Genomic DNA, 19,775 nt, shown 5'->3' on the forward strand with positions numbered 1-19,775 from the left:
CATTCCAGGAAAGAAGTTTTCACGGGTCTCTCAGTTCCAATGCCTGCAGTCAAGTCTTTCTTCTTGTTTTAGATCCTCACACCCACCTCTGCTCTATTTGATCACCTAGAATTCAGGCCTGTTGATACGCTGGGTTTGGAAAGAAGATACCACTTGCCCTGCTCCAGCCCATTGTCATCAATGAGTGCTGTGGCAGGACCCAGAATCCGGGGATGTGCCCAGAGACCTGCATCAGCACCAATAATTAGGTCTGCTCCATATGCAAGGTGAAACTTGCACTTCAGATGTACTAATGCTGAAAGGGCCTACACAGTTGCATGAAACAAATATGAAGTGATTTCAGATAAAACCACTTCTTTGAGTTGCTCTGTCAAGAAATAAGGAAATGCCTAGCAAATTTCAATTGAACTCTGTCCACCTTTTTAATTTCAACTTCAGGAAAATAAACTTGTTGTGTTAATCAATTTGAGACTTCAGGGACCAGCTGTACATGGGTAAAACCCTGGAAAGTGTCAGGTGAGAAACAGAATGTGTAGGCAGGAAATCTCTAATTGAGATTTTTTCCCTCATGTTACAGAAAAAGGAAATGGGAGGTAGAGAGAGTTGAAGACTTGGTTGAGATCCAGCTGCTAATAAGGTTGGAGTGAATAGATCAAAATCCATTTAAATCCCAGCCAAATGTTCTTTTTTACATAGTAACACCATTTCTCTGGTTCTTGCCAATGATCATTCATGGGTGGCCAGAGGTAATGACTTGATTTTTATTGGTCCATTTAAACATCATAATTTTTGCCATATTCATTTAGAAACCTGGGAAAAAATTACTTCAAACATTGTAAAGAAAGAAGGAAATCCTGAACATCAGTGAGAATGTGTAAAGACTATAATGAAGTAGGATAAGAGAGAAAGGTGGAAGGCATAATCCCATAAGGAATTAGGGGAGTAAGAAATTCTCACATAGGAATTCATCTGGTGTAAGTATTGTGGATGCATGTACACATCAAAAAACATTTTTTAAGTTGGAAATTCATTTAATAACACACTAATAATTTAAAAGTGTCCAGTTAAATAAAGTAACCCATTTCATCAGATTGTTAAAAATATTCATTTAATGCAATCATTGTATATTTTATTAAACCTTACTAACAAAAAATCAAAACAAAAACAAAGCCTCCTAAGAAACAAGAGAAACTTTTATGTAGGACATGCTGCTATATGCCATGGAATTTTGGAAGGGCAAAGGGTTGCCTCTAAGAAGGAGAATAGAATCACTGCAAAAGGTGGGATGAGCTTATATTTCAGTATTTACTATTTGTACCTTATGAATTTTGTATCATAGCAAGAATTATTGGTCACAAATTTTAAATATAGAATTTAGTACTAAAATTTAAGATGAACCTGGTTTTTCAAGATGGGTTTGGGGAACACAGTAAGCTATCTTATAGCTGCTGGGGCTATGATACCTTGAAATATCTTGGCAAAATTTCTAGAGTCTTCTTTTTTTTTTTAAACCAGTTTAGAAAAAGAGGTAAGGCTCCTGCAGGCACCTCTGCTGCTTTGTTTTTTTATTTACTATGGCTGTGGTGAAGTAGCATGTGAGACCCCAAAGAGAAGTCTGCACCTTTGTCCCTGGCAAGGGGCTGCCTTGCAAAGCTTTGTTCTCAGTCATGTTTTTTTCAATAAAAACTGGCTTCATGCTTCACTATCTTTCTTTCTCCCTACTAAGTCCATACAAATGTCAAAATTGCATCCACATTTCCAACTATAAAGTTAACATGACCAGCAAAAGGGGAAACTGTCTGTTTCCCAACACTTGCCTTTACTACGGATTTTTCAAGCATGAGGCTTTTAATAAGCCCTCTGCATGAAGTATTTCATTTCCTTCAGACGAGACGCTACCTCACGGTCTCCACACGCCCTCCTCTTTGCTCACAGCAGCCGCCATGCCATGTGTAACCTGCCCAGGGTGGTGTCCTACCTCTTCACAGGGAACCCTGCACTTTAAGAAAAGAGATACAGTAATTAAATTTTTTAAAACGTTGCAAATGCATTTGCTTCTCTCTAAAACAGGGAAGTTGTATATTTATGCTGTTATGGAGACTAGCTGGGCACCCCAGTAAAGGCCAACGACACTACCAGGTCTACAACTATTTAGAAAATACTGCTGGAAAGGATTTTAAAGCTTCGGGACTTAATGCTCCTGAAATAGCAGATTTTTTTTCTTTTCTCTTCCCTGTTTTCATTTTTTGGACTCCCCCAGAACAACAAATATTACTTTTTCTTCTTGGAACAATTATGGAATTTAGAGATGCACCTCGAACCCTTCTGGATACTTCGGTTTTTATTAAATTCAGGTGGAGTACAGTGAGCATTTCCTGAGACAACTCACCAGGAAAGGTTGTAAATCAGCATTTTTACCATCTACCATGAGAGTGCATAAAGGCAAGAACTTAAGTGACACTGCTGGGAATTATAGACTTTGCTATAATTGCACACTGGGGACACCCAAATGGAAGGAAACCTTTTATTTATTCCTCTAGTCACATCTTTCCTCTATTTGGATGGGCAGGAACTGGGCTGTGTGCTGCCTGCATTACATCCAGGACCCACCACTGTCAAATGTACTATCTGCATAATGTGGGCAAAGGCAGTCATTAATACCCTCCAGGTTTTGCTTCCCTCTGTTTGTTTTGGAGGTAAAGTGGAGGACATGGAGAGGGATTTGAAAACCATGGAGTGAATTGGAAGGAGCAAGACAGTGTGGGAATGGCAGTACTGGCCTGGGCATCCTGATGTGTGTTTTTGACCCTTGCCAACATATCAGGGGTGATTTCCACTTGTATGAGTCCTAATCTGGGTTCTTTAAAATAAGCAGCAAAATGGAAGGTTCAGGTCACAAAGAGACTTAGTGACTGTCCAAAAGGTTTCCTATTTTCGCTTAAGGTTGTAGCTCTCTCCTGATAAAATTCTTTCCTTTGTTACTGTTATTTTTCTTAGAATTCTAGTCTTCTAAGAAGATGCAGATTAAACATTTTCTTTGGAAGGAAGATGGATTTGGCAACAACCTCATGATGTATACAGAAGTCAGCGTCACTGGGGACCAGGCCTTTTGGGCCTTTTTATTGCTTCCTTTTGGGGGTGGGGGTGGGGAATATATCAAAGTAGAAATAATTGACAATGCTGTCACAAACATGCAACCTGTTTCTAACGTGACTTCCCTGGGTGGGTCTCTCTCATTTCTTTAGCAGCAGTATTAAGCAATACAAAGCCTTGGTTTGAGCAGAGAGTCTTCTCCCAGGAATTTGCAGGCATCATGTGTTCTGTTTGTTGTGACAGTGTGAAATTCATCTTTCTGAGAAAGTTACATGCAGATCTCAGTGTGCTTTTACTTCAGTAAAAAAGATAACATTTGCAATTTACTAATCCCATTTGTTTCTCAAAAGAGGGAAAAAATCATTATTTTTACAGCAAGTACCTCATACTTCATGGAATATAATGTTATTGACTACAAGAGTCACCATTGTTTTATGGATTACTAAGAAGGAAAAAATGCTGTCAGTTAAATTTACATAACATCCTCCTCTCACTTAGAGTTTTTATTTTCTATTTATTGAAAGAGCTATTTTAGACTTATTTAGGCACAGATTTTTATGATATAGCACCCTTGTGCATTCCCATAATAGGAAAACAGCAAATTTAATTGGCTAACATGTTCCTAAAACTTCTTCACTTTTAGATACTGAAAACTTTTGGACTCAGAGAAGTAGGTACTGTGATTTTTCCATCTAATACTGTCTTCTTACAGAATCATGAATTTTGTCAATTAGTGCCCTAACCATCCTCTCCAAGAATTCCTCCTTATTCCTTTAGATGCATATGTGGATCACATCCTGCTCCTGGGGATTGGGAGAGACTGCTCACCTCAGAAATGAAAAATGTAGGGAAAATCATCTCTGTCTTAGAACCAACAACACCTCTCTATAATTTGTCATATTACTATGGTAGTTTGGGATGGAAAAGTGTTGGTCTTTTAGATGTATATGCTATGTTTGCCCTGTATCAACCATAAGATTCATTTATTGATTCTTTATCCATCCATGTCCTAGTCATACAATTATTGAAGGCCTGCAATTACCCAGGCATGATCCTAGGTACTAACAGTAAATAGAGGGGTTTTGCCTCTATAAAATTCCAATGAAATTGAAAAATAATTACAATGTGGTGTCATCAGTGAAACAACAGAGATTTGTTGGTACTTGTTACAAAAAAAAGGAAAAGTTACAATATGCTATAATCAATGAGACAATAAAGATATGTACTAGGTATACTTGTTATAAAGAAAGTGTCTTGGCGAGGGTCTGCTGAACAGGAGATTTATACCTGTTGCAGAGATCCAAGCTAGTGCATTCCTGGTAGAGGAAACAACTCACCTTCTTTCAAAGCAAGCCTTATACTTTTCCAGCCATGTTGCTCAGATTTTTATCCTAGTTTGAACCACCACTGCCCATCCTTGACTGGTGCTACTGTACTGTTACAAAACACAGTGAGGCTCATCACTTCTGTAAACCTCTCAAGATTGAAGAGCTGTAGCTTAAACAGGAGGTGCTTTCCAATAACAGGAAATGAAAGGAAATCAGAGAGGATGCTAGAAACACATGGGTCACAGGTGAAAGAACTGAACCATGTGAGCAGCTGGCTCCCAAAGAAGTAAAACCAAACTATCCCTGATAAACCAGGGGCTTTTAGACCTTGGGATTGACACTCAAAGGATAATGGTAGCACTTCCTAGCAGACGCACTGTCACAACTGGCCAGCAAGTAGCGCTGTCTTTGCAGTGGGATCCAATCAACAACTACAAGGGAAAATAGCTCCTTCCTTTAAACCAGGGCAGGAGTCACAACTCAGTCATGGAGTTTCTATATATGTTCCAATCTGAGGAAACTGGAACATCCTTAAGGGATCAGAGTAGAAGTGAATCTGGGAAAACTAGGAAGAGTTAGAAAAGTCTTCAATGTGTCTTTGAAGTCAATGACTTGCCCCAAGTACACAGGGTTCATACTGCATGACTAATTCTACCTTCTTCTCTGCATGCCACCTCTTTCTCCAGAAAATGTTAGGAATGGCCCAGAAAACACTTGGAATTAAATCTATAAGGAGAACACCTTCATTCTTCATAGCTAGTAGGAGGTGATACAGGATGAGCTTCCTCAAAATCGAAATTCAGAAATGCTCAAAAAAAAAATGCTCCAAACTTTTTGAGTCCTGACATGATGCCACAAGTGGAAAATTCCACACCACAAAACTTTGTTTCATGTGCTATATTATTTAAAATACTATATAAAATTAACACCAATCTATGTGCATAGAGTATAGATGAGACACAAATGGAACAGAACACTTTGGTTCCAACCATTTTGTATAAAGGAAACTCAATATGTACTTATGTTTTTCAGAGAGAACTGATTCCTTAACTGCTTAAGTTTATCCAGCTGGTTAGAAATTGTTGGAGAGGGGGCTTTGGTTTGAACCAAAGCTTTCTGATTCTAAATTATTTAAAAGGCATCAATATGCCTCTTAAATGGTACCTCAGAAGTCACTGGAAGTGCAGTATTGGAATAATTGAGCATCTCTGCCAGTTTTGTCATCAACTAACAACTTTAGAGAAGACTCTCTTGAAAATAAAGCTTCCTACACACTTAAGGCCTGAGGAGTCAACCTGGTGTGATTCTCCCAAATCTCTTCTACTTGGTTCTTGGTGTTTGGAAAAGGAGCTTTATCCTTTTACAAGAACCCAGGTCTGTGGTATAGTGGATTGGTTTCTTAACTTTTTTTGGACAAGAGACCTGAATTTAAATAAAGAGCACATATATAGACAAGTATAAATTATGCATATGTTTGTTTTTGAGCTCAAGATGTAAATATTCAGTCATATCAATATGCCTCTTAAATATTGATATCTGTTAACAAGGGAGGCTCCTTCTCCCTTGGACCCATTAGCCTCTTCCCAAAGGGAAATAAGAATTTTACACAAGATGCTTTCCCTTAAGGAATACAGAGGTGATGTTAGTAGCACACATTCAACCTTGAACTCCAAACAACACACCATCCATGACCAATTGTGGGAACTCAATCAATGGTTGTTACTCAGTAAATGTGTGGTTGAATGAAGAAATTCAGGTGCCTGTGTATCATTGATGTGCTTCTTTAGCTACAGAGCCCATTAATTTTCACATTTCTAATCATTTAGTCCAAGAACCTCATCCACTTTATCCTAGAAACAGAGTTAGATTTAGCATGTGCTAATTCAGTTAGCATGAGGCAGCCACATTTCTAAGGCGAGCCTCACAGACTATTATAAGTTATTTTCATTCACTAGAATCCAAGATAAACAGTGCATCTCTTGCCTTTTGACAGCAATCGTTTGTTTGGAAGAACGTTTTCTAGGGTAATGTGGCATGAAAATAAAATTACGACAATCAGAAAGTTTTGCACACTAAAGAGAGGCAGACAAAGCAGAGTTGAAAGAAGGCAATGAGTCACACTGCAGTTTGGAAAACAGTTCCTAAAACACACTTGTAAAATGCCAACCTGCAAAGACATTCAGCTGCAGGATAATGGTTTCATCTGATCAGAGTTTCTGGCACAAACTGAAATTATTTTCTATGATTAGTGCTCCTTACATTAAAGAAGTTTCGTTTATATTCATGAGAGCATTTTTGAAAGGGGAAAAAAGAGACAGAAGTATTTTGTAGCAATGTCATCGTAAGTGTGCCAAAATGTTTCTTTAATCTTAAATAACACCTTGAGTTGAGGAAAGATTTCCTCTAGTGATGTGAAGTATCTTCACAATAAGAAGTTGTTTGACCAAATTTATGTTTCTAAAAAATGGAGAATCATGGCAGTCTAAAAGCAATCATCTTTGTTATTTGTCTGGGTGATAATAAATGACTGACTTAACTCAACTTTGTACTTTTCACCTGTTATTTGATCTAGTTTCCATTAAATTAATTGAGGGAAGGGAGCCTCAGGCCTGTGAAATCTTTTCTGAATTGCAAAATAACTGGTTAATTTGCTGTGTGGCTTTGGATGAGCCAATGAAATTTGTTGTGCCTTAGTTACCTCATTTGTAAAATTAAGGAATTGAGCTAGACAGCCCGTTGGAGGTCCTCTGTGCTTCATTTCTCTTTCTTTACCTTCCTTTCACCATTCATTTTGCTTGAGAAAAGAAGACTGTATTTTATCACACTGCCAACCAGATGCAACTGTTGCATTTCTCCCTTTTACGCAAACATTTATTTCCATTTTGTTGGCTCTTATTTTCACTGACAGCAAAAAAGTAGGCAAAAATGCTTCATGTTTATGAAATAACTTCAGTCAGAGCCTTACTCATCTCCAACATATTGGGTGACTTTTAGCGAGGATCTTGTGCTTTAGCATCATGTGAGGGTTGGTAAAATGACATCTGCACTTCACTCTGGAGTAGAATAAGAGACGGTTGAAAAGTCTTCTTCTTGTGCCAACAAGAAAACAATGCAACACTGAGTTCCCAGACTGTTTGACTGGATCTGCGATCTGAAATGCTGTGCATTTGCATGTGGTATAGTTACTTCTGAAGTGCCTTCTAAGTAGCGTGCAGTTCTAATTTGCAAATTGTGGGAGGCAGCCTCTACGTATCCCCGATGATATGTCTGTCCGAGTAAATAGTGTTGACCAATTGTAACCCATATGATATTGTGGAATTGCTAGTGTGTGACTTCTGAGGCTAGATAATAAAGGCTGTATAGCTTCCACTTGTGTTCTCTTGGATTATGCACTTGAGAAGAAATCAGTCACCATGCGCTAAGGACACTGACAGATTTCTGTAAAGGTAAATGTTGGGGGCTATGCCATATGGACTACGCCAAGATGGCGCCTGGCAGCCAGCCAGAAGTTATTTTGATCACATCGGTGGCAGTGAGGAAGTCAGTTAGCATAGACACTCGTGCTTTATCATTGGCCGTATTCAAGTGAGTCCACGCACACAACGTGTGCACGGGTGTTCCCAGATGCTCCTGCTTGGGCCTGCTCATTTTAACCTTTGCCGTGATGGGGCAGCTGGCTCCTCGCCTGATCTCAACTGGCGTGGCCCCACCCTCCACCTCTTGGAGGGAATATAAGCGGGCAGTAGGCGGAAGGCAAGAAGAAGCAGCAGCAACAGTAAGCAGAAGCAGCAGCAAGCAGAAAGAAGCAGCAGTAAGCAGTAAGCAGTAGGCAGAAGGCAGACGGCAAATCGCAGAGCAGAGGACTAAGAACACACCTCTAGGTCGCAGATCACAGATCTCAGTACGTGGGACGCACTACTAAGAAGCACCTCTGATAGCACCTTTAGCACATACTTCTAGTATGCACCTTTAGGTCATAGGATGCAGGACGCACCTCTAAGAAGAAGCAGCAGAACTCTAAGAAGAAACAGATCTCTGATAAGCAAAGCCTATCTTTCTCTCAAAGTCTTTCTTCCTCTAAAATCAAGCAAGCTTCTTTTCCTCTATAGGCTAGAGAATAAGCAAGCAAGCAAGCAAGCAAGCAGCTCAGGAATAGAAGTAGTTTATTTCCAGTCCACCTCCGATAAATACCCGTGCAATTGTTGCTGCAGGTGGCGACAGTAAATGTGGTGAGGAACTGAGGTCTTTTGCCAACAGCAAGCACCAACTTGCCAATAATTTTGTGGTCTACCTTAGAATCAGACCCTCCAACCCCAGCCAATTCTTCAGATGCCTGCTATACTGATCATCATATTTACAGCAACCTTATAAGAGACCCTGACCCAGAGCCACCTAGCCAAGTCACTCCAGAATTTCTGAACAACACAAACTCTGTGAAGTAAATGTTTATCATTGTTTTAAGCTATCATTTTCAGGGATATTTTGTTAAGCAGCAATAGATAGCTAATACACAATCCAGAAAATCTAATAGGTATGAATTTTTTGGCCAGTTACTCATATGTGGGAAAGAAAATAACATCGTTTATTCTTCTATGGCTAAACTTAATCTCTATTTTAAAACTTTACACTATGTAATTATGAGGAAAATAACCTTAATCCATTCTGGAATGATTCAAAAACTTTAAAGTTTAACTCAGTTAATTCAGAAGTTTTTTTTCCTTACTTCTTCATTTGCCAAGAGGTGACATCTATAATTAGTGAATAGAGGCTTATCTATTATCATGGTATCAGAATAGGGTGTCAGTGTTTTATCCGTGGTCTTTGTAATACACCCCCAGTAGCCTCCACTAAAATATTAATGTAAAACACATAGATAACTATAGGTGTATTACTAATAAGAGATATAAAGGTGGACTTTTCAATTTTCTTTCTAGGTCAAGGTTTTTCACTGTTTTATCAGCTCTAATGTTTCATTAAAATCCAGGGGAATTTTACAGGGCACAGAGCAAACCAATAAAGTCCCACTTAAAATTCTATGGCTTCTTTTGGAGTTAGAAGGCCGATATTAATTTAAACGTGTGGATTCTTTTCAAAGTCCTTTCCTTTGCTGTGTGTCCTGGGCTATCCATGAAGGCTTATTAATACCCCAAAGCTAATCTAGAGGGGTGGAAAGTAAAAGAAGCTACTTTAACATTGGTTGATTCTTTAAAGTCAATGCTCATTTTGTGGATCTTTATCCATGTTTCAAAGTGCCTTCAGTGTTTAAAAGTATTTTTTTTACCTGCAATTTTAATCATCTTGGAATAACTGCCATTGTCCTCCCCTAGAGTCACATAGTAATGACTTTGTTCGATTAGTGATAAACCTAGCAGTGAACATATCAGCAACAGAAATGTGGATTATCAGCATCCAGGACTGGAATAACCATGCAGTGAATCACACACTCAGATATGGTGCAAGACTCTTGGGGATCACTTTATCTATGACAGTGGGTCAGGACAGACACTATAATGTAACATGCAGACTTCAGAAATGAACAAAGCAGACCCTTCCCTTACACTGGGTTTGAAGACTTACTTTTTGTTTACTGGCCTTTTCTTCAGAACTAGAATCTAAATGACTTTCATCATGTTTGTGCTCAGTTATATCTCCAGGTTTAGACCATTTCATCAAAGTAACAGCCTGAGACAGGCTCCTGACGCACGGCTCCCCTTTTATTTTTATTGTGGCAAAAGCAATTCACTTGTTAGCTTTTATAATTCTCATATAAGCTGAAGGATAAAAATAATACATTGAGAGGACAATAATGTGAGAATCTTATCCTTTTGTTAGGGAGGAATTTTCATGGCCCATTTGTCCTTTTGATTTTTCTTGCTATTAATTTCAGGAGCATTGTTATTTGTTAAAAAAAAAATGGAGTCCTGAAACTATATTAACATGCAGTCTGTAGATGTGTATTTATTTTGCTAGTTTATATATTTTTAGTTACCAATTTTGAAGTTGCTTTATCAATTTATGTTATTGATTCTGATACATATTTAGTACATGAAAGCAAGTCATAAAGGAATGCTGTGGCAGATTATAAAAAGTGATGACAGAACAATAATATCAAGTCTTGGAATGATGATTAAATCAAAGAGAAATTAAAAAAAAAAGAAAGTGTTTCCCGAGGCACTATAACCAAGGTTTTAAAATGAGATGATTTCTATTGTCGTTCATATATATAATCAGTTTGAAAAACAAATCTAAATTCTGATGTTTGAGGCAAGGTGAAAGTCTGAGAGCAGGGGAGGACGGGAGTGTAATTACAGAGGTAACAAGTGACACACTGAGTTGAAGGAAATGTCAATTATCATGTCTCTTCGAATTTCCACCGTAGTGTTAGGGACTTTCAGTGAAATGTAATCTTGGGAGACAGGATATTCTATTGAAAGCCAGGAAATTCTATTCTGTGAACCAGGGCATCCCATTCCACAAAATAATCCTCACTGTGGTATTTCAGAACCATAGAAATATTTTTCTGCTTTGGAAATGTTTTTATTCTCTGTTGGCTATATAGATATTCTTTGGAAAGGTACAGACTTCCTGCAATTTTGGTGTCTCTGATGGCTCTGTCGGGGAAGACTTTCCCTCATTTTCCAACCCATAGTCTTAAAGTGGAATTTTTCTAATGTAAGATGACACTGTCTCAACCCTATTAATTTCATCATCAGTATTGAAAGTATCTGTTGAGTGTCTATTATATGTAACTATGCAAATTCAGTCATCAATAGACAATATGTACTAACTGTGAAACATGACTAGTGCGTTATTTACAACCAATTGCTTGCTTCATAAACACAGATATGAAGAACCTAAGCAAGTCATCAAGTCAAAATCTCAAGGAAATAACTCTTGCATCACAATGTAACTGAGTTTATTCTGAAAATGCAAAAAGTGACTTGACGTTAGACAATGGTAAATGCAATCACCACATCAATGAATTAATGAAGAAAGGTCATATACTAACTCAACAGAAGCAGAAAAATCATTTGATAAAATATAACACATACTCAGGTTAAAAATAACTTAGCAATCTATGAATAGAAGAGAACATTTTTATCCTGATAAAGAACATATAAAAATATCTGGGTATTTTTATTCTTTAAGGAGAAATATTGAAAACACTCCCATTCAAGTTTAGACCAAAATCAGGTGCTCACAATCGCTGTGTATAATTAGTCTCTACCAAAGGTCTTGTCAGGTCAGTAAGACAAGAAGGAAAAAGTAAAGTCATAAAGATGAGGAGGGGAGCAACAAAGTGTTTATTATTTTCAGATTTATGATGAAATTATTTACTACAATAAATTTAAAATAATAGAGCCAAATGGGCATATGCAAGATCAATATACAAGCACAATCACATTGTATTTTTTATTATTTATTTATATTTTTGGCATACTGGGGATTTAACCCAGGGGCAATTTACCAATGAACCACATCCCCACCCCTTTTTCTTGTTTTATTTTGAGACAAGCTCTTGCTAAAATGCTTAGGGACTTGCTAAGTCACTGAGGCTGCTTTGAATTTGTGATTCTCCTACCTCAGCCTCCTAAGCTGCTGGGATTACAGGTATGCATCACCACCCTTGGTTCACATTTTTAAATGCTGGCAAAACTTTGTTATTTTTTTTTCTAAATAATGAAAAAAATAAGATCCGTGGGGAAAAGAACAACAAAAATTGTGTAGAATCTCTTTGGAGAAGTTATTAAACTTTATGCAAAGACATGAAAGATTTAATTTGTCAAATTTATCAGGTACATGAATAGATCCAATGTCAGAAAGATTTTAATTCCTTCTAATCAGCTCTAGAGATTCAATACAATTTCAGTAAAAAAAAAAAAAAATTTTCAGTGGAATTTAGACACTTGAAAAGTTGTTTCTAAAACATCATCATAGGGAGTTTCAAGATGGCAGCCTAGAGGGCGGCTGCATTTCACGTTGCTCCAGGACGCAGGATTCAAAAGAGGAGATAGTGAGAGACTTGGGACCAACTCAAAGCCACCGGGCGAGTCTCTCCCGTTGGGGAGGCATCCCGGATGGGGCGGTAGCCCCGGAACGCAGGGAATTTGTGAAGTAGAGTTGCTCGACGAGTGTCCCTCCCCCCGCTGGAGCGGTAAACACGGACAACTGGGATCATCATAGAGGAGGCGGCTCAGCACAGCGCTTGGACTCGGAGCAACCACTGGGGCTCCTGGCGGCTGCCTGAGGAGGAGCTGCGTGGCGAGCTGTTTAGACTCAGAGTAATCTCTTCTGAACACCGGGGGGTTACCCGGAGGAAGAGGAGGAGTGCGGCGGGTCGCTTGGTCTAGGAGTGACTGCATCAGAGACACAGGCGGTTGCCAGAGGAGGAGGCTAGTGGTGAGTTGATTGCACTCAAAGTGACCGCTCCTGAACACCGGTGGCCTGCCTGGAGGAGGAGCTTGGTGGGTCACTTGGTCTCGGAGCCACCGCCCCTGAAGACCCGGGGGGCTTCCCTGAGGAGGAGGAGGAGGAACAGGGCAGGTCACTTGGACTTGGAGTGACTGCCTAGGGCTACGGGAGGTTGGCAGGAGGAGGAGACGCAAAGTCAGTTGCTTGGACTCCTAGTGACTGCATCGGAAACCGGGCTGCTGTCCAGTGGAGGAGGTGTGTGGTGGGTCTCTGGGTATCGGAGCTATTGTACAGGGCTCCAGGTGGCAGCTCAGAGGAGGGGCCGCATAGCCAGGCGATTAGGTGCAGAGTAGGGTCCCAGGACCTAGGCGGCTTCTTGGTGGAAGAGCCGCACAGAGACACGCCTAGGGGCGGAGCGAAGTTTCCAGGACTGCGGGCAGATTATCTGGGAGAGGCAGCCTAAGGAGACTCGCCTGCGGAGGGTGAGGCTCCCAGGCCTAAGAGGTAGGTCCGGGCCCCTGGGAACGTTGCAGAGGAAGACAGCCCAGCCCAGGCGGTAGTTGTAGATTGAGGGGAACCTCTAGGAGGGGAACTGACCAGCGAGACGTTCCCACCGAGTGAGTCTTCCCTACCGGGAGAGGTTTTCCCACAGGGACGGTAAAACCAGAGACACAGGCACAAACAGGACTTGCCTCAACCCGCAGCCTAGTTCCCCGTTGGATGACCATTGGTCAACAAGTGGAGACACCTCTGACCACTAGCAGGGAATATACCCCACCTGAGGATCACCACCCTAGAGAGGCAGCTTCTTCGTGGAGCTCTGCATTATCAACTTCCTCCAAGACTTCAGGCTACTGAAGGATAAGAGGGGATATACTAGCAATCTTCAGGGACATTAGAAGTCAATAGAGGAAATGTGCAATATCTTAATGACCACTGATTCCTGAACAATATGAGAAAACAAGGGAAGAAAATGCCCCAAACAAATCTAGATGTTACATCAACAAAATCCAATGACAGCATGGCAGAAGAGATGACAGAAAGAGAGTTCAGAATGTACATAATTAAAATGATTAGGGAAGCAAACAATGAGATGAAAGAGCAAATGCAGTCATTGAATGATGAGATGAAAGAGCAAATACAGGCATTGAATGATCGCACCAATCGACAGTTAACAGAGCAAATTCAGGAAGCAAAAGATCATTTCAATAAAGAGTTAGAGATATTGAAAAAAACCAAACAGAAATCCTTGAAATGAAGGAAACAATAAACCAAATTAAGAACTCCATAGAAAGCATAACCAATAGGATAGAACACCTGGAAGACAGAACCTCAGATATTGACGACAAAATATTTAACCTCGAAAACAAAGTTGAACAAACAGAGAAGATGGTAAGAAATCATGAACAGTATCTGCAAGAACTATGGGATATCATGAAAAGGCCAAATTTGAGAATTATTGGGATTGAGGAAGGCTTAGAGAAACAAACCAAAGGAATGAACAATCTATTCAATGACATAATATCAGAAAATTTCCCAAATCTGAAGAATGAAATGGAAAATCAAGTTCAAGAGGCTTATAGGACTCCAAATACACAAAATTACAACACACCCACACCAAGGCACATTATAATGAAAATACCTAACATACAAAATAAAGACAGAATTTTAAAGAAAAGAACCAAATTACATTCAGGGGGAAACCAATATGGTTATCAGCAGATTTTTCCATCCAGACCCTAAAAGCTAGAAGGGCCTGGAACAACATTTTTCAAGCTCTGAAAGAAAATGGATGCCAACCAAGAATCTTATACCCAGCAAAGCTTACCTTCAAATTTGACGATGAAATAAAATCTTTCCATGATAAACAAAAGCTAAAAGAATTTACAAAAAGAAAGCCAGCATTACAGAACATTCTCGGCAAAATATTTCATGAGGAAGAAATAAAAAACAAAGAAGCAAATCAGCAAAGGGAGGAATTATCCTAAAGGAACTGTCAAATAAAGGAGGAACCAAGATGTGTCAAAAAATAAATAAATAAATAAATAAATAAAATTTTAAATATGAACCAAATGACCGGGAATACAAATCATATCTCAATAATAACCCTGAATGTTAATGGCCTGAATTCATCAATCAAAAGACATAGACTGGCGGATTGGATTAAAAAGAAAGATCCAACAATATGTTGCCTGCAAGAGACTCACCTCATAGAAAGAGATACCCATAGACTAAAGGTGAAAGGATGGGGAAAAACATACCATGCACATGGACTCAGCAAAAAAGCTGGAGTATCCATCCTCATTTCAGATAATGTGGACTTCAAGCCAATGTTAGTCAGAAGGGATAAAGAAGGACATTTCATACTGCTTAAGGGAACATTAAATCAGCAAGATATAACAATCATAAACATCTATGCCCCAAACAGTGGCTCATCCATGTATGTTAAACAAATCCTTCTCAATTTTAGAAACCAAATAGACCATAACGCAATAATACTAGGTGATTTTAACACGCCTCTCTCACCACTGGACAGATCTTCCAAACAAAAATTGAACAAAGAAACCATAGATCTCAATAACACAATCAATAATTTAGACTTAACAGACATTTATAGAATATACCATCCAACCAAGAGCGAATACACTTTCTTCTCAGCAGCACATGGATCCTTCTCTAAAATAGACCATATATTATGCCACAAAGCTAATGTCAGCAAATACAAGAAGATAGAGACACTACCTTGTATTCTATCAGATCATAATGGATTGAAGTTAGAAATAAATGAAAGAGTAAAAAACAGAAACTACTCCAACACCTGGAGATTAAACAATATGCTACTATATGATGAATGGATAACAGAAGATATTAGGAAGGAAATTAAAAAATTCTTAGAGGTAAACGAGAACAAAGAAACATCATATCAAAATCTCTGGGACACTATGAAAGCAGTACTTAGAGGAAGATTTATTTCATGGAGCGCATTTAATAAAAGAAGTAAAACTCAACAAATAAACGACCTAACACTACAGCTCAAAGCCCTAGAAAAAGAAGAACAGACCAACACCAAAAGTAGTAGAAGACAGGAAATAATCAAACTCAGAGCTGAAATCAATGAAATTGAAACAAAAGAAATAATACAAAAAATTGACAAAATAAATAGTTGGTTCTTCGAAAAAATAAACAAAATTGATAAACCTTTAGCCACACTAACAAAGAGAAGACGAGAGAAAACCCAAATCACTAAAATTTTGAATGAACAAGGAAATATAACAACAGACACGAATGAAATACAAAACATAATTAGAAGCTATTTTGAAAACCTATACTCCAACAAAATAGAAAATTTCGAAGACATCAACAGGTTTCTAGAGACATATGAATTGCCTAAACTGAACGAGGAGGACATACACAATTTAAATAGACCGATTTCAAGTAATGAAATAGAAGAAGTCATCAAAAGCCTACCAACAAAGAAAAGTCCAGGACCAGATGGGTTCTTAGCCGAGTTCTACAAAACTTTTAAAGAAGAGCTCATTCCAATACTTCTCAAAGTATTCCATAAAATAGAAGAGGAGGGAGCCCACCCAAACTCATTCTATGAAGCCAATATTACCCTGATACCTAACCAGACAGAGACACATCGAGGAAAGAAAATTTCAGACCAATATCCTTAATGAACATCAACGCAAAAATTCTCAACAAAATTTTAGCAAATTGCATACAAAAACATATTAAAAAGATAGTGCACCATGATCAAGTGGGTTTCATCCCAGGGATGCAAGGTTGGTTCAACATCAGGAAATCAATAAATGTAATTCACCATATCAATAGACTTAAAGTCAAGAATCACATGATTATTTCGATAGATGCAGAGAAAGCATTTGATAAAATACAGCATCCCTTCATGCTCAAAACACTAGAAAAAATGGGGATAGTGGGAACATTCCTTAACATTGTAAAGGCCATCTACGCTAAGCCCATGGCTAATATTATTGTAAATGGTGAAAAACTGAAAGCATTCCCTCTAAAAACTGGAACAAGACAGGGATGCCCTCTTTCACCACTTCTATTCAATATCGTCCTTGAAACTCTAGCCAGAGCAATTAGACAGACGAAAGAAATTAAAGGGATATGAATAGGAAAAGAAGAACTCAAACTATCCCTATTTGTTGATGATATGATTGTATACTTAGAGGAAACAGGAAATTCCACCAGAAAACTGTTAGATCTCATAAGTGAATTCAGTAAAGTAGCAAGATATAAGATCAATGCACATAAATCTAAGGCATTTCTATACATAAGCGATGAATGTTCAGAAAGAGAAATTAGGAAAACTACCCCATTCATAATAGCTTCGAAAAAAATAAAATACTTGGGAATCAATCTCACAAAAGAGGTGAAAGACCTCTACAATGAGAACTACAGAACACTAAAGAAAGAAATTAAAGAAAACCTTAGAAGATGGAAAGATCTCCCATGTTCTTGGATAGGAAGAATTAATATTGTCAAAATGGCCATACTACCAAAAGTGCTATACAGATTCAATGCAATTCCAACTAAAATCCCAATGATGTACCTTACAGAAATAGAGCAAGCAATTATGAAATTCATCTGGAAGAATAAAAAACCCAGAATAGCTAAAGAAATCCTTGGCAGAAAGAGTGAAGCAGGGGGTATCGCAATACAAGATCTTCAACTCTACTACAAAGCAATAGTAACAAAAACGGCATGGTATTGGTACCAAAATAGAAAGGTGGATCAATGGTACAGAATAGAGGACACGGACACAAACCCAAATAAATACAATTTTCTCATACTAGACAAAGGGGCCAAAAATATGCAATGGAGAAAAGATAGCCTCTTCAACAAATGGTGCTGGGAGAATTGGAAATCCATATGCAACAGAATGAAACTAAACCTCTATCTCTCACCATGCACGAAACTAAACTCAAAATGGATTAAGGATCTCGGAATCAGACCAGAGACCTTGCATCTTATAGAAGAAAAAGTAGGTCCAGAGCTTCAACATGTCGGCTTAGGACCAGACTTCCTCAACAGGACTCCAACAGCACAAGAAATAAAAGCAAGAATTAATAAGTGGGATAGATTCAAACTAAAAAGCTTTCTCTCAGCAAAGGAAACTATCAGCAATGCGAAGAAAGAGCCTACAGAGTGGGAGAAAATCTTTGCCAATCATACTTCAGATAGAGCACTAATCTCCAGAATCTATAAAGAACTCAAAAAACTCTACACCAAGAATGCAAGTAATCCAATCGACAAATGGGCTAAGGAAATGAATAGACACTTCACAGAAGAAGATGTACAAGCAATCAACAAACATATGGAAAAATGTTCAACATCTCTAGTAATAAGAGAAATGCAAATCAAAACCACCCTAAGATTCCATCTCACCCCAATTAGAATGGCGATTATTAAGAATACAAGCAACCACAGGTGTTGGCGAGGATGTGGGGAGAAAGGTACACTCTTACATTGCTGGTGGGGCTGCAAATTAGTGCAGCCACTCTGGAAAGCAGTATGGAGACTCCTTAGAAAACTTGGAATGTAACCACCATTTGACCCAGCTATCCCACTCCTTGGCCTATACCCAAAGGACTTAAAATCAGCATATTACAGAGATACAGCCACATCAATGTTCATAGCTGCTCAGTTCACAATAGCCAGATTGTGGAACCAACCTAGATGTCCTTCAATTGATGAATGGATAAAGAAAACGTGGTATATATATATACAATGGAATATTACTCAGCCATAAAGAATAATAAAATTATGGCATTTGCAGGCAAATGGATGAAATTGGAGAATATCATGCTAAGTGAGATAAGTCAATCTCAAAAAACCAAAGGAAGAATGATATCTCTAATAGGTGGATGAGGACACATAATGGGGGGTGGGAAGAGTTAGCGTTAGGGTTAGAGTTAGGTTTAGGGAGGGGGACAAGAATGGAGGAAGGAAGGCCTGTATAGAGGGAAAAGAGGGGTGGGAGGGGTGGGGGGAAGGGAAAAAATAACAGAATGAATCAAACATTACCCTATGTAAATTTATGATTACACAAATGGTATGCCTTTACTCCATGTACAAATAGAGAAACGACATGTATCCCATTTGTGTACAATAATAAAAAAAATTAAAAAAATAAAAGAAAACATCATCATAGAACAAAAAGCCAAGAATAGGCAATTAGATAAGGGGATTTGCACCATCCTACTTCAGTACTTATCATAAAGCTTTACTAATTATAGCAGTACAGTATTGTCCTAAACAGAATAGAAAGCCCAGAAACAGATACACACAGTTGATCAATACTTGGTATACTACAAATATACTTTTTTGTAAAAATTAAAAATTCTTTTGTTTACATTATTTTCTTTTTCTTCTGTTAAATAAAAATAATCACTTCTATTTTTTGATCAAATTTTTTTCCATATAGTTTCTACACTTTTTTTCTGTCTATGCAGATGTTCACTTTTTTTCTGTCTATGCAGAAGTTACCAGATATCACTGGTAACTTCTGACAGTGGTATTTTAAGTGATTTGTTGCTTTCTTTTTTTATATCCTGTGTTCTTTGAATAATTTATTATATAGACTTCATTTTAATATAAAAGCAAGATAATTACTTAATAATAATAATAAATTCATTTTTGTTAAGTGGAGGAAAAAAAAAACTTGAGGATTTTTCATTACAGTGGAGTAATTTAGTGTCACAGTAATGAATAAGACTGCAATGTCCTAGAAAGGAAGAATTTTGCTTGCACTATGTTTATATCTCTCACATCCCCACACACAGGGCAAACACTAAATAAATGTTTCTTAAATAAACTTTTAAATCATTTCTCTTTTTCTTTAGATTTAAGAACATTCTGTGAGAAAATATCTACCTCCATGAAATCCTCCCTTAAGTGCTCCTCTAAGGTGGT

At 38.2% G+C, this 19,775-nt stretch overlaps 1 long non-coding RNA gene across 1 annotated transcript in view; it reads left to right on the forward strand.

Moving 5' to 3' along the window:
* The window catches only part of LOC124964984 (uncharacterized), a 59,664-nt gene that overhangs the window by 24,367 nt on the left and 15,522 nt on the right, over positions 1 to 19,775 (forward strand). The gene's annotated exons all lie outside the window — the stretch shown is intronic.

This window comes from Sciurus carolinensis, chromosome 14, assembly GCF_902686445.1.
Source record: "Sciurus carolinensis chromosome 14, mSciCar1.2, whole genome shotgun sequence".
Lineage (NCBI taxonomy): Eukaryota > Metazoa > Chordata > Mammalia > Rodentia > Sciuridae > Sciurus > Sciurus carolinensis.